The sequence below is a fragment of the Ailuropoda melanoleuca genome, chromosome 4 (genome assembly GCF_002007445.2).
Source record: "Ailuropoda melanoleuca isolate Jingjing chromosome 4, ASM200744v2, whole genome shotgun sequence".
In the NCBI taxonomy this organism is placed as follows: domain Eukaryota; kingdom Metazoa; phylum Chordata; class Mammalia; order Carnivora; family Ursidae; genus Ailuropoda; species Ailuropoda melanoleuca.
In genome coordinates, this window is record NC_048221.1 from 134,452,682 (window position 1) to 134,463,422 (window position 10,741).

At 36.6% G+C, this 10,741-nt stretch overlaps 1 pseudogene; it reads right to left on the reverse strand.

Moving 5' to 3' along the window:
• Positions 1 to 8,002: 8,002 nt before the first annotated feature.
• Positions 8,003 to 10,741, reverse strand: part of LOC100483795 — a 3,752-nt pseudogene continuing 1,013 nt past the window's right edge.

Sequence of the window (10,741 nt, forward strand, 5' to 3'; positions counted from 1 at the left end):
TAGATTCTCTCTCTCCCGCTCCCTCTTCGACCCTCCCCCTGCTTACGTGCACATGTGCACTCTCTCTGACTCTCATTCTCTCTCTCAAAAAAAAAAAAAAAAGCGCTAACAGATTCTGCAAGGAGATCATAAAATAGCCTAAATAATATGAGCCTACCTAATCAACTGGTGACATCTGCTAGCCTTCAGGTCTACATCTTATTTCAGGATCAAAGGGTTAACCTAATAACCAGACTTTTGAGAAATCTATATGCAAAATGACCCCTCGTGTATTCCCCCTTACTTTTTAAAATCTCTTGGGCATTATTGAAAATGGTATGTTATTTGTGATGGCCATTTTGTGTTCTCATTTTCACCTCCAGAACTGAGTAGTTGCCAATTCCGTATCCCATTCAGACCCCATTACCTGTAGGATTTCTGAACAGTTAAATCGTGCCTATACAAGATATCACTAGAAGGGATTCACGAATCCCACATGTGGCAGAGTCAGTTCAGCAGGGGATGAGAAAACTCTCAGCTGCCTGTGAATAATAACTGGAATTACACAGTACTAGTTTCTTGTGGAGGTCCTTAACATGAAATTGGAAGTGCTCATATACCCCACATTTTATACAGTAAATGCTATTGCAAATTCAAAGGCTAACTCCAAACATATATTTTGATTATAACAAAACTATCCTAAATGAAAACAATGATCTCAAGGTATTTGAGTTAAACCAGCAAAAGAATACAGAAAAAAAGAATTATGAAGGAAAAAGAATTAAGAAGCTACCTTTAGTGTGTCTTATTCCATAGTATTGGACAGAAACTGTCATTTCTGTAGTTACCTTTTTGGGAACACTATTTGAGTCTTAGAGTCATAGGTTTCTAGAGGCTTTTAAGTTAATCTTAGTTTGAGGCCACTCGTGTGGAATTCCACTGGTATATAGATTGGTCGCATGTCTATACTATTCTTTAATCTTGAGTGTTGTAGCTATGATCAAAAGAATTTGAAATCTTGCCTTGAGGCAAGGATAAAACATTTGCACATTACTGTCTCGTCTGGTAGATCCAGTTACCATGCTGGGGATCATGCAAACTTTGGAAGGTATCTCCTTTGGAAATATCGCTTGTACTTGCTAGACCTAATTATGAGTAGACCGAGTAAGTCCTTGATGATATTTAACTAGATCTATGTGTAACATTGTGGAGTTAGTTATTGTTGGAGTTCTCTAAATATTCCATAGGTTGTTTGGTTATGATCTCATAGAGAGAAAGTCAGTTTGCACCCTGAGACTCTTTCATGGCCCTTAATGCTAGTGGCAATATTTCAGGTCGAGGTAGAGCAAGGATTTCTTCTATTTTTGATGTTTTTAACTTAAACGCAATGTTTATTGTTTCTGAATTTCTTAACTTATAGTGATATGAACATGAAATAAAATTTCTGGGTTAAGAGAATAACCTTGGTAAGCTGTTTCTGTATAGGGAACACAGAGTATACTTTGCCAGTATACTCCTGTATCAGTGAGAATCTATCCAACCAGAAACTTTACAAACAGGAACTAATATATATTCATAGTTTAAAGATATGCAGTTGTATGAGATTAATTTGTTTCAGAAAACTTTGAGGAGGAAGCTCTGAGCCATTTTTTTTTAACCTTTATATATTCTCAGGATTTTGTGGTTACATGTGAGACATGTAAAAACTATCTCTTTCATTATGTTAAAATAAAATAGTAATTTGACCAGGATCTGTTGGATTAATTGCGGGTCTCCTGAGAAGTCATGACAAAATCATTAAAATTCATGATTATGGAGAAAGCATTCCTTTGATAGCCAGTATGTTTTTTATTTATCAGAGGATTGAGCTGATTGCTTTGAGTTGATTGAAATCTTTCTAAATTTGTTAGCACTTTATATTAGTGGTAATGTTAGCGGTAAAAGCCACTTGTTGACTGAGGAAGTTAGACAAAGCATTGCCCTTAGCTTCTGGAGCGGTCTCTTATATGGGATTATGGTTAAATTACAGATAACTCTTAGGGGTGCTGAAAAGTTTCTGAGAAGTCACTGATGTTTTTATCATTCTTAATTGTCTTCCCTATTGAGGTCATACTACCACCAAGTCATGCACAATTCCAGAAGCACATCTACTGTTTGTATAAATGTTTTTACTGTTTTAACTTTTTCCAGGGTTCCAGCTCAAATCATAGATACTCAGTTTAGTTATCTGAGCAGATCAGGAAAAAAAAATTTAGGAAAGTTCAGTGGTTATACCATATCCCATGCAGGGAATGCCTTTGCCATTTTTAAGGTAAGAGCCATTCAAACAATATTAATTCAGGATCAAACAGGAGGGGTCTATAAAATCAGACCTGAGTATATTTGATTCCTGAATTATAGCCAGTCATATATTCTCCTTCATCTAGAGCGAATAAAATTGCAGGATTAAGATTTGAGTAAAGTTTACTATTGGCAAACAAAGTAGACAATAAAAGGTTTTCATAAGCTTTCAATGATCAAATAAGAATTAACCAGAATTCTTGGTGTATAGAGCCCATTGAGTTGGTGGAAAAAGCAAGTACCATACCAGCAGAATCTTCAAGCAATTTGGCTGCCGCCGATACTTCACACAAGCAGGAAAGGCGTGCCTTTGCTCCTGAACTGAAGGTTATGCTAATGGCAGTAGACTTCTGTATGAATCTTATTGTGTCCTAATGCAGTCAGCCTTCTCTCTCGTAAACAGCAAGATGGGTGGTTTTTGTATAGTTAGGGATACCCAAAGTTGCAGGCTGCTGCAGACAGGCCTTTAATGAGGAAGCTTGTCAGCGTTTGGATCCATGGGAGATACAAGGGCTGAGCTATATTAGAACAAATAATGATTATTTTCTACAAAAACCAGTCAATCCTAAAAGCAAGCAAGTGAGCAAACAAACAGAAAACCCCAAACCAACCAAACAAAAACCTTGAGTTGTCTTTTAGTTTGGAAACAGATATAATTGGAGAGCCTTTATCTTCACAGGGTACAGAGGTCATCCATCTTCCACGATTGTGACCCAAATATTGCACAGATCCTCTACAGATTTGAAAGTTTGCTCTCGATGCTCTGTGCAGCTCTTCAGCTAATTTTAAAAATTATATGGAGTCCTGTGGACTATTTCAGGAGAGCACAGCACTAAATCCTCTCCATGCCATTTCACAGTGGATCCTCAAGCAAAAATCAAATCTTTAAGATTATCATTTAGACATTGAGGGAAATAGGAGAGATTCTCATACGTACCTGAGGCGCAGCTAAGCAGGTATACTGCTGATTGCCCCACCAGAAAAGCAAACCAGTACTAAGTACCTTTACCTGCTGGTATCTAAAGAAGATGGCAAATGAATCTGCCCTTGTAAAGTGTTTGTTTAGCAGATAGAAACTCCCTGGAATCTAGGGAGCAGGGTTCTATTGATTGCCCTCAGGGCTTGTACAGATAAGTAGCCTTTTCCGTTAAGCTCCTTAACTGGCCCTGTGGGAGTACTGCAGGGACAGGTACAGGGCACAGTGTGTCCCCGCTCTAATGGAGACTCAATAGGACGTATTTCTCCTGAGCTTGCTTTGTGTGCCAGAGCACACCGCAGTGTAATTCAGGCAGGAGTTTATATCGAATAATTAGAATTTTTATAAATTCAGCTCCATATATTCTGCTTAGGTTAATTGAATCTTTGGCACGAAGAGTAGAGGGTAACTCATCTAGTATTCGGCTTGTAGAGGCTAGTAGGTGCACAAAGCTGCACACCTCCATTGTTTATATCACTCTTGGAGACCCAACTGATCACTGACACAGTCGACATAAAGAAATATAATTTCTGAATCGTGGATCTCTAGCATGTTCAAGTTAGGTCAAGGGGAGAATTGTGGATTGGTGCTATTGCCATCTTTTTGAATTCAGTGTATGCAGTTGTATGATGACTAGGTAGAATTTAAGTAAACTGTATGCAAATTAAGGTATTGCAGAAGTCATTTTAGTTAAGTCATATATTTGCGTATTGTGGGGTCAGCAAATTATAGCCCTTGAGCTAATCTAGCCTGCTGTGTGTTTCCGTACAGCCTATAGGCTGAGAACGATTTTTGTATTTTTAAGTGGTTGGGAAAAAATCAAAAGAAGAATAATATTTTATGACATGAAAATTCTATGACGTTCAAATTTCAGTGTCCATAAAGTTTTACTGAAATACAGCTATGCTAATTTGTTTATATTATCTATGGCTGCTTTCACACAATGACCGTTGAGTTGAGTGGTTGTAATAGAGATCATATGCACCATAAAGCCTGAAATATTTACTCTTTGGCTCTTTAGAGAAAAGTTTGCTGAACTCTGTATTAAAGTGACCCAGGATGCTAACTTCTATATGTGATACTTTTTTCTTAGTTTGACATAAGTGACATTTGGGATATAATCTGTATACTAGACAAAGAATAATAGGTACATTACAATAGAAATGGAGGATCTAAGGTGTAGATTTTCCAGTAATTTGATGCACTGAACAGGGTATGTTATTTGGGATCAGGCTAGTGTCTGCCACCATCCAACTGTGTCTTTGTGCAGATATAGTAATAATTTTACACGGCAGCAGTTAATAAATAAATATTGTCTTGAACCAAATGAGCGGTTCTTAAAGAATTATATTCAGCCACATTAAGAAAAAGAGTATATAGATCATTATTTTAAAATACATTTTTGTTTGATTTGGCATAACCTTCTTTTTCAACTTAGAGTCTGTTATTCCTAACTGTGGTGATGAATATACTTTTTCTTTTTATGAAGATACGATAGTGGTCCTAGGAGGTTCTTTTTTTTTTTTTTAATTTTTGGTTTTCTAAAAGACAAATTAAAACCATCGAAACCCAATTACATACGTATACACACACACAGAAGTATATGCATATGCAAATAAGTAGAAATATATATACATGTACATACATACATTTGTATTTAGGTGTCAAGTGTTTTTATAGTTATTTATTTTTAAATTTTTAGATGTCAAATAATTTTGAATTCTCTAAACCATTTGGCGAGGTGACTTTACTGCCACCTCTGTTCTGAAATACTTCTATACTTTACACATATGGGTCTTTAAGGATTATGGTGTATGTAATTTTTGAGAAAATATTCTAATCCTGATAGAATATTAAGTAACATTCAAGCGACCATATTGGCTATTTATTGCTATGATGGTTACTTAAATGGCATGTCTTTTAAGATATTGACTTATGTCCTAATGAGTAGAATCATTTCTCCTATTTTTTATAAGAAAAAAATTCTACCAAGATTTTAGAATTCATTATGATTCATAGCTTCTGTGTCTACAGAAGTATTTTGAGCGCACTCTTCTCTAACACAAACACCTCATGAATTGATCTGCCATATTACATGTCAGAACAAATGGCCAGCTGCTCTCAGAAAATAGGGCAATTCCCATTATAGCCTCTACTCTAAACTTTTTTATCTTCATGGGCAATTTAAAGAATATGACTTAGGAATTACATCTATTCTTTTCTGACAGTATGTGCCCAATTACTTAAATATCTAATTTGTATCTGTTGATCTCTACTGAAATCCCTTTGTCCTCAAAAACCTTTGAGGAATTCTCTAAAACTGTACAGGTGTTTGTTCTGAAAGATTAAAAAAAAAATGGAAACCCTGGGGGAGCTCATGTGTACAAGAATAATTCTGACACAGTCCATCTATTTGCACCTATAAAATCCCATAAATTAGTTTATTTCATGTTCACAATTTTATGTCTTTTATAAGCCTCTCAGTAAAGTTGTTTTTATTTCTGGTGATGACTGATATATAAAATGATGTATAAAATGAGTTATAAACATCCCAAAGAAAATTCATATCAGAATCAAGATTTATATATACTTATAGTATTAATATACATAATTGAACTGCCTCAGCTGTTATTGATAGAGACAGTTGCCAAATATTTTTATCAAAGCACAATTAAGGATCTTCAAAGAAAAATGAATAATGGGTAAAGTACTAAGACAATGAAGAGAAAGAAATGCTATCTTATTTTTTAAAATATGTGAGTAATGAAATTTTATAAACCTCTAGACTTAGTAGCTTCAAACTGATGTAAGACAAATCTTAAGTTATTGAAAGACAGTTTATTAAATTACTTAGGAAAAGAAGAGCTGATTTCTAACTAGTAACATTATTTCAATAGTTTAAATTCCTATGAGACAATATTTTTTTCTCTCCTTTGATGAGGTCCCTGGCTTAGTAAAGCATGGCTGGAAGAAACTTGATTACAGGTAATTCACATGGAGCGGACTTCAAATTGTGGGTTAATCAGTATGATTCACTGGTGTGATATGTCTGTCAACAAAAATTTAATGAATTTCATTACAAGAAATAAACTCTCTGGAACGAGTGCAATGATATTCTGCTCTATTCAGAACTGACAAAGTCACAACGGTTGTTGTGTTCTCTTCTGAGTTCACGTGTTGCAAGTCAAATTAAGAGAACAGAATGTGTNTTATCTTAAGTTCATTACAAGAAATAAACTCTCTGGAACGAGTGCAATGATATTCTGCTCTATTCAGAACTGACAAAGTCACAACGGTTGTTGTGTTCTCTTCTGAGTTCACGTGTTGCAAGTCAAATTAAGAGAACAGAATGTGTTATTAGCTGAGTGCCCAAAGGGGTGAGAGGACCTGAAATTATGTCAAAGAAAGGGGACAAGGGTTTTTTAGCTTTCAAGAATGCCCAATTCATCCGTTTGGTACTTCAGATTTAGTTCTAACTACACAGAATTAAGTTTATTTTTGCTATCTGATTAATTTTTTGGATTTTTTTCTATAGACATAGGACTTTCCCTACAGTTGTTTGAATGCCTAATCTTTCCCTGTGTGTTTTAAATGCATTTTAGATTTTAATTCTGTATACAGAGGCAACTTCCAACTAGACAACACACAACACAGACTGTGGTGTGGATTTTATGGTTGTATACTTACGTGAAAACTCATCAAGTTGTATACGTTAAATTTGTACAGCTTTTGTATGTCAGTCATACATGAATAAAGTGGTGTTTAAAAGAAAGACTAGTGGGAATCCATTACCCATTTCCAATTTTGCAAGTACCGAACGTCTACACGGCACTTCATTTACTGGGTGAAAGGTATGACAGGGCAAGAGTCGCAGTCCTGTTTGTGGCCTTCCTTCACAATACTACCTGCTATCATTGTCTCTGACTCTTGAAAATCAGTCTCCTGTTCCATGCATAGTCAGATGTTCTTATTTTAAACTAGGAAGAACAAGGCCTATCCCAAAGGCAACTTGAAGATGTTCAAGGATAAGTTATGTCGATAAAACTTTTTAAAACATAAAAAGAAGTTCTAACAAAGCTTAAGCGAAGATGTCAAGAAATGAATAAAACCTTGTCATAGGATGTGGCTGATATAAGACTTCAGATCAAAACAGAAACAGATGCTCTGAGACTCAGTGAGTGTTTTGTGGTCCAGCAACTCCTTGACTGGTCTTCAAAGACAGCTTAAATTTAGGGCTGCAAAGGCAGAGAGTGGTGGCCTGGGGAATGACATCACCTATATTCTTGCTTAACTGAAACGGGAGAGTGACAGATTTGTAATTCCTACGAGAAGGAAGTCAGAAGCAATGGTCAGAACAGTTGACTGGGAAGGCACTTCTGACTACAGAGATAATTTTCCTTAAATTTGTTAATGAGGTAAATATTTTTCTACTTTCTACCCCCAGGCAGGTTTGGAAAACTTTTATAGATAATCGTCCTGAGGTTATTTAAGTGTCGATACATCATAAATGACACCAAAGTGCTTTCCATTCTTATAGAATCAGGGAATCATGTATATAGTTTATTTTGTTTCGTTTTGATTTTGGAGCTATAATCCTTTTTATTTTCTCTGTTTAAAATCAAGCAGAAAACAAACATCAGTTGTTATACACTAACATTTTCAAAGCACATCATTTGTGCAAGAGAACGACTAAAAACAAAAATGTGCTCACAGAGATCCAAACAAAGTGAGCGTCAGGGCCTCACCTGGCACAGCCTTCTGCTGGTGCTCACGGGGAAACACTTCATCATCTCTGGCTCCAAACAAGGTTGCAGAATTCTTTGCCTGCTATTTTAGGAACTAGTGAAGATAATTCAGTAATAACGCGAGGCTCTTCTCATCCAGAATTGTGCAGGCCAACATCACTCCAGTTCGTAAAAATAATCTCGGTGGATGCAGTGCCCCATACACCTGGGTCACGGGTATGTCCAGATGGTCTGCGAGGATCTCCGTGACCTGTGGTCTCTCAAATTTGTAGAGCAGCTGAGTGCCCGAGAGTACTTTGAAGTGTTCCTTTCTCCGTGCCACAGCCTCATTAACTGCCTACTCCTTATTATCTGTGTTTTCCTGAGATTTCTCATATTGTGCATAGAATGGAATCCACATTCTTCTTAGCAGGAAGATACAAGACCCGTTGCTGCCTGCTAGTTAAGTCCCAGTCCTCAACAAGCCAGGGTTCTTGGTTCTTTAGGAATCTTTAATTCTGTTCCTGAATGCTTTCTCAATGTCAGCAGTAGAATCCACTGGGGCCCTTTACTCGTGCGGGGGCTGAGGGGTTTCTCTGGTCTGCCACCTTCTGCATTTCTGGGTGTTTTCTGTTTGTTCTTTTTGGCTTTCGCTTCGACATTTTTCTATTGGCCGACCAGAGGTCTGCTTTCCTGGGGCAGCCCCCTTCATCTTCCTCTCCGCATATTGCTCCTGACTTGTCATTTGAAGTTCACACTGCTTCTGCAGATTGGTATCCACATGTTTGAGTATTCTGCTTTCTAGAACCCATTCAATCCCAATTTTTATTCCGGCGACTGTAAAAAGTATTTCACTTGTTTTTCCTTTATGGCGACCTTTACATAAAGGTTGTATAGTTTATTTTGTGAACTGTTTTGCTTGTAACTCTATCATCTGTATTCTTTGCCAGCCACAGCTCTTACCATATTTCCCTTATACTATATACGTCAGTCTTACAGAAATGCACTAAAAATCTGAATGGGTTTTGCTTTCTCTCAATTGCTTCCATATGCATGTGCTCTTTACTGTTGGAATGCCCTTGACCCATGCACTGGCTGGCTAATTTCCCATCCTGCAAGATTTGGCTCAGTCACAGCATTCACAGGGTGCTTCCCCTGATCATGCACTAATCGGAGTTTGGTTCTTTCCCCATGCAACAACTTCCCATGTTTCCTGCTTTCATAGTGCTTATCCATAATGCTTACCCAATGCTATAAAATTCTGGTTCATTTGTCTATTATTATAATAGACTCTGAGTTGTTTCAGAATAAGAACTATGGTTTCTAAATGTTTCCATCTTTTGCAATAATGTAACACCTGGAAGATTATAGCTAATTAATGAACGCTTGTTAAAAGAATAAAAGAATGAGTAAACATAACATGAGCATAACATACGCTAATACCCAGCTACATACATCAATAGGAAATTGTCCCCAGCCATGTTCAGAGGAGTATGACCCTAAAACTACTTTGCTTTACTACCCTTCCTTTACTGTCAATGTCATTGGAAATAAAGCTGATTCTCAGTGTTTGGTATGAAATGATAAACGATAGAGCAAATCTCTGAACTCTTGGAGTCAGAGGAGATGCTCAATGATACCATACCATACGTGAAGGAAAAAGCATTTCTATTTCGGCATAACAAAGGAAACCATTTTCAGCTTAAACATCAACAAGAAAGTTTCATCCAAAGGAGCAAATTATAGTAACACTTTCGCAACAAAAGCATGTGGCAGAATGCAAAACACAGAGGCAGAACACAGAATTACAGAGTCAGAGAACAGAGAGTGCTTCAGTGGGAAAGAAGCAAGACAGAAAGCTACAGGGCAACTGAGAGGCCAAACACGTGACACTTACTAACTTATGAACTAATGGGTGGCCTTTTTAAAAACACATTAAAAGGACAAAGGCCGATTACTTCAAGTGAACCTGAAAAGTATAATAAAAAATTCACAATTATCTTCATTTAAATTGAGCCAGAGATGGAAATGATTATGCATACCCAAAAGAAAAAAAGATATGGCAACAATTCAGTCACTGTGAACCAGGGTCCCAGCAGGCAGGGCTGTTTTGTGCAGTAGTGAAAAGAATTCTAAAATTCATCTTCGGAGAAAAGTATGAGAATAATGAGAGAATTTTTGCAAAAAAATAAGAATAAGATAAACTGCAAAAGTGAAACAATGCATCGTGTATTTTAAAATGATAATATTGACACAAAGAAAGATTGATGAAACGGAATAAGATCAATATTTATATAATGTTAATATATTAAAGGAGCCGAATCTTAATTCAGTAATATAATTTCTAATCAAGTAATGGCAGAATAAATCCATTTAATTCTGTTCTATTCCCTGAAATATCCCGGAATCAGGGCAACAATAACACCAACAAAGAACATTTCAAATTCAGTAAGAATTTTAGCTATGAAGCAGTTGCAACCTCAGATCACTAGTTAAGGCTTCTCAAAGTATTATTATTTTACTAAAATTCTTATCTCATTTCCTTTTCACTTCGGTTTGTGGCGTAATAGCTAGAACAGTCAATGCTCCAGAGTATCCGTTCTTTCAGCGTCTTCCGCGAGATTTGTCGTCTCTCTTGTTCACTGTCTCTTTCTATCTTTTTGCCTTTGTTTGTCTCTCACACCCACACACACACCCACCCCCACAGACCCCCACACCCCCA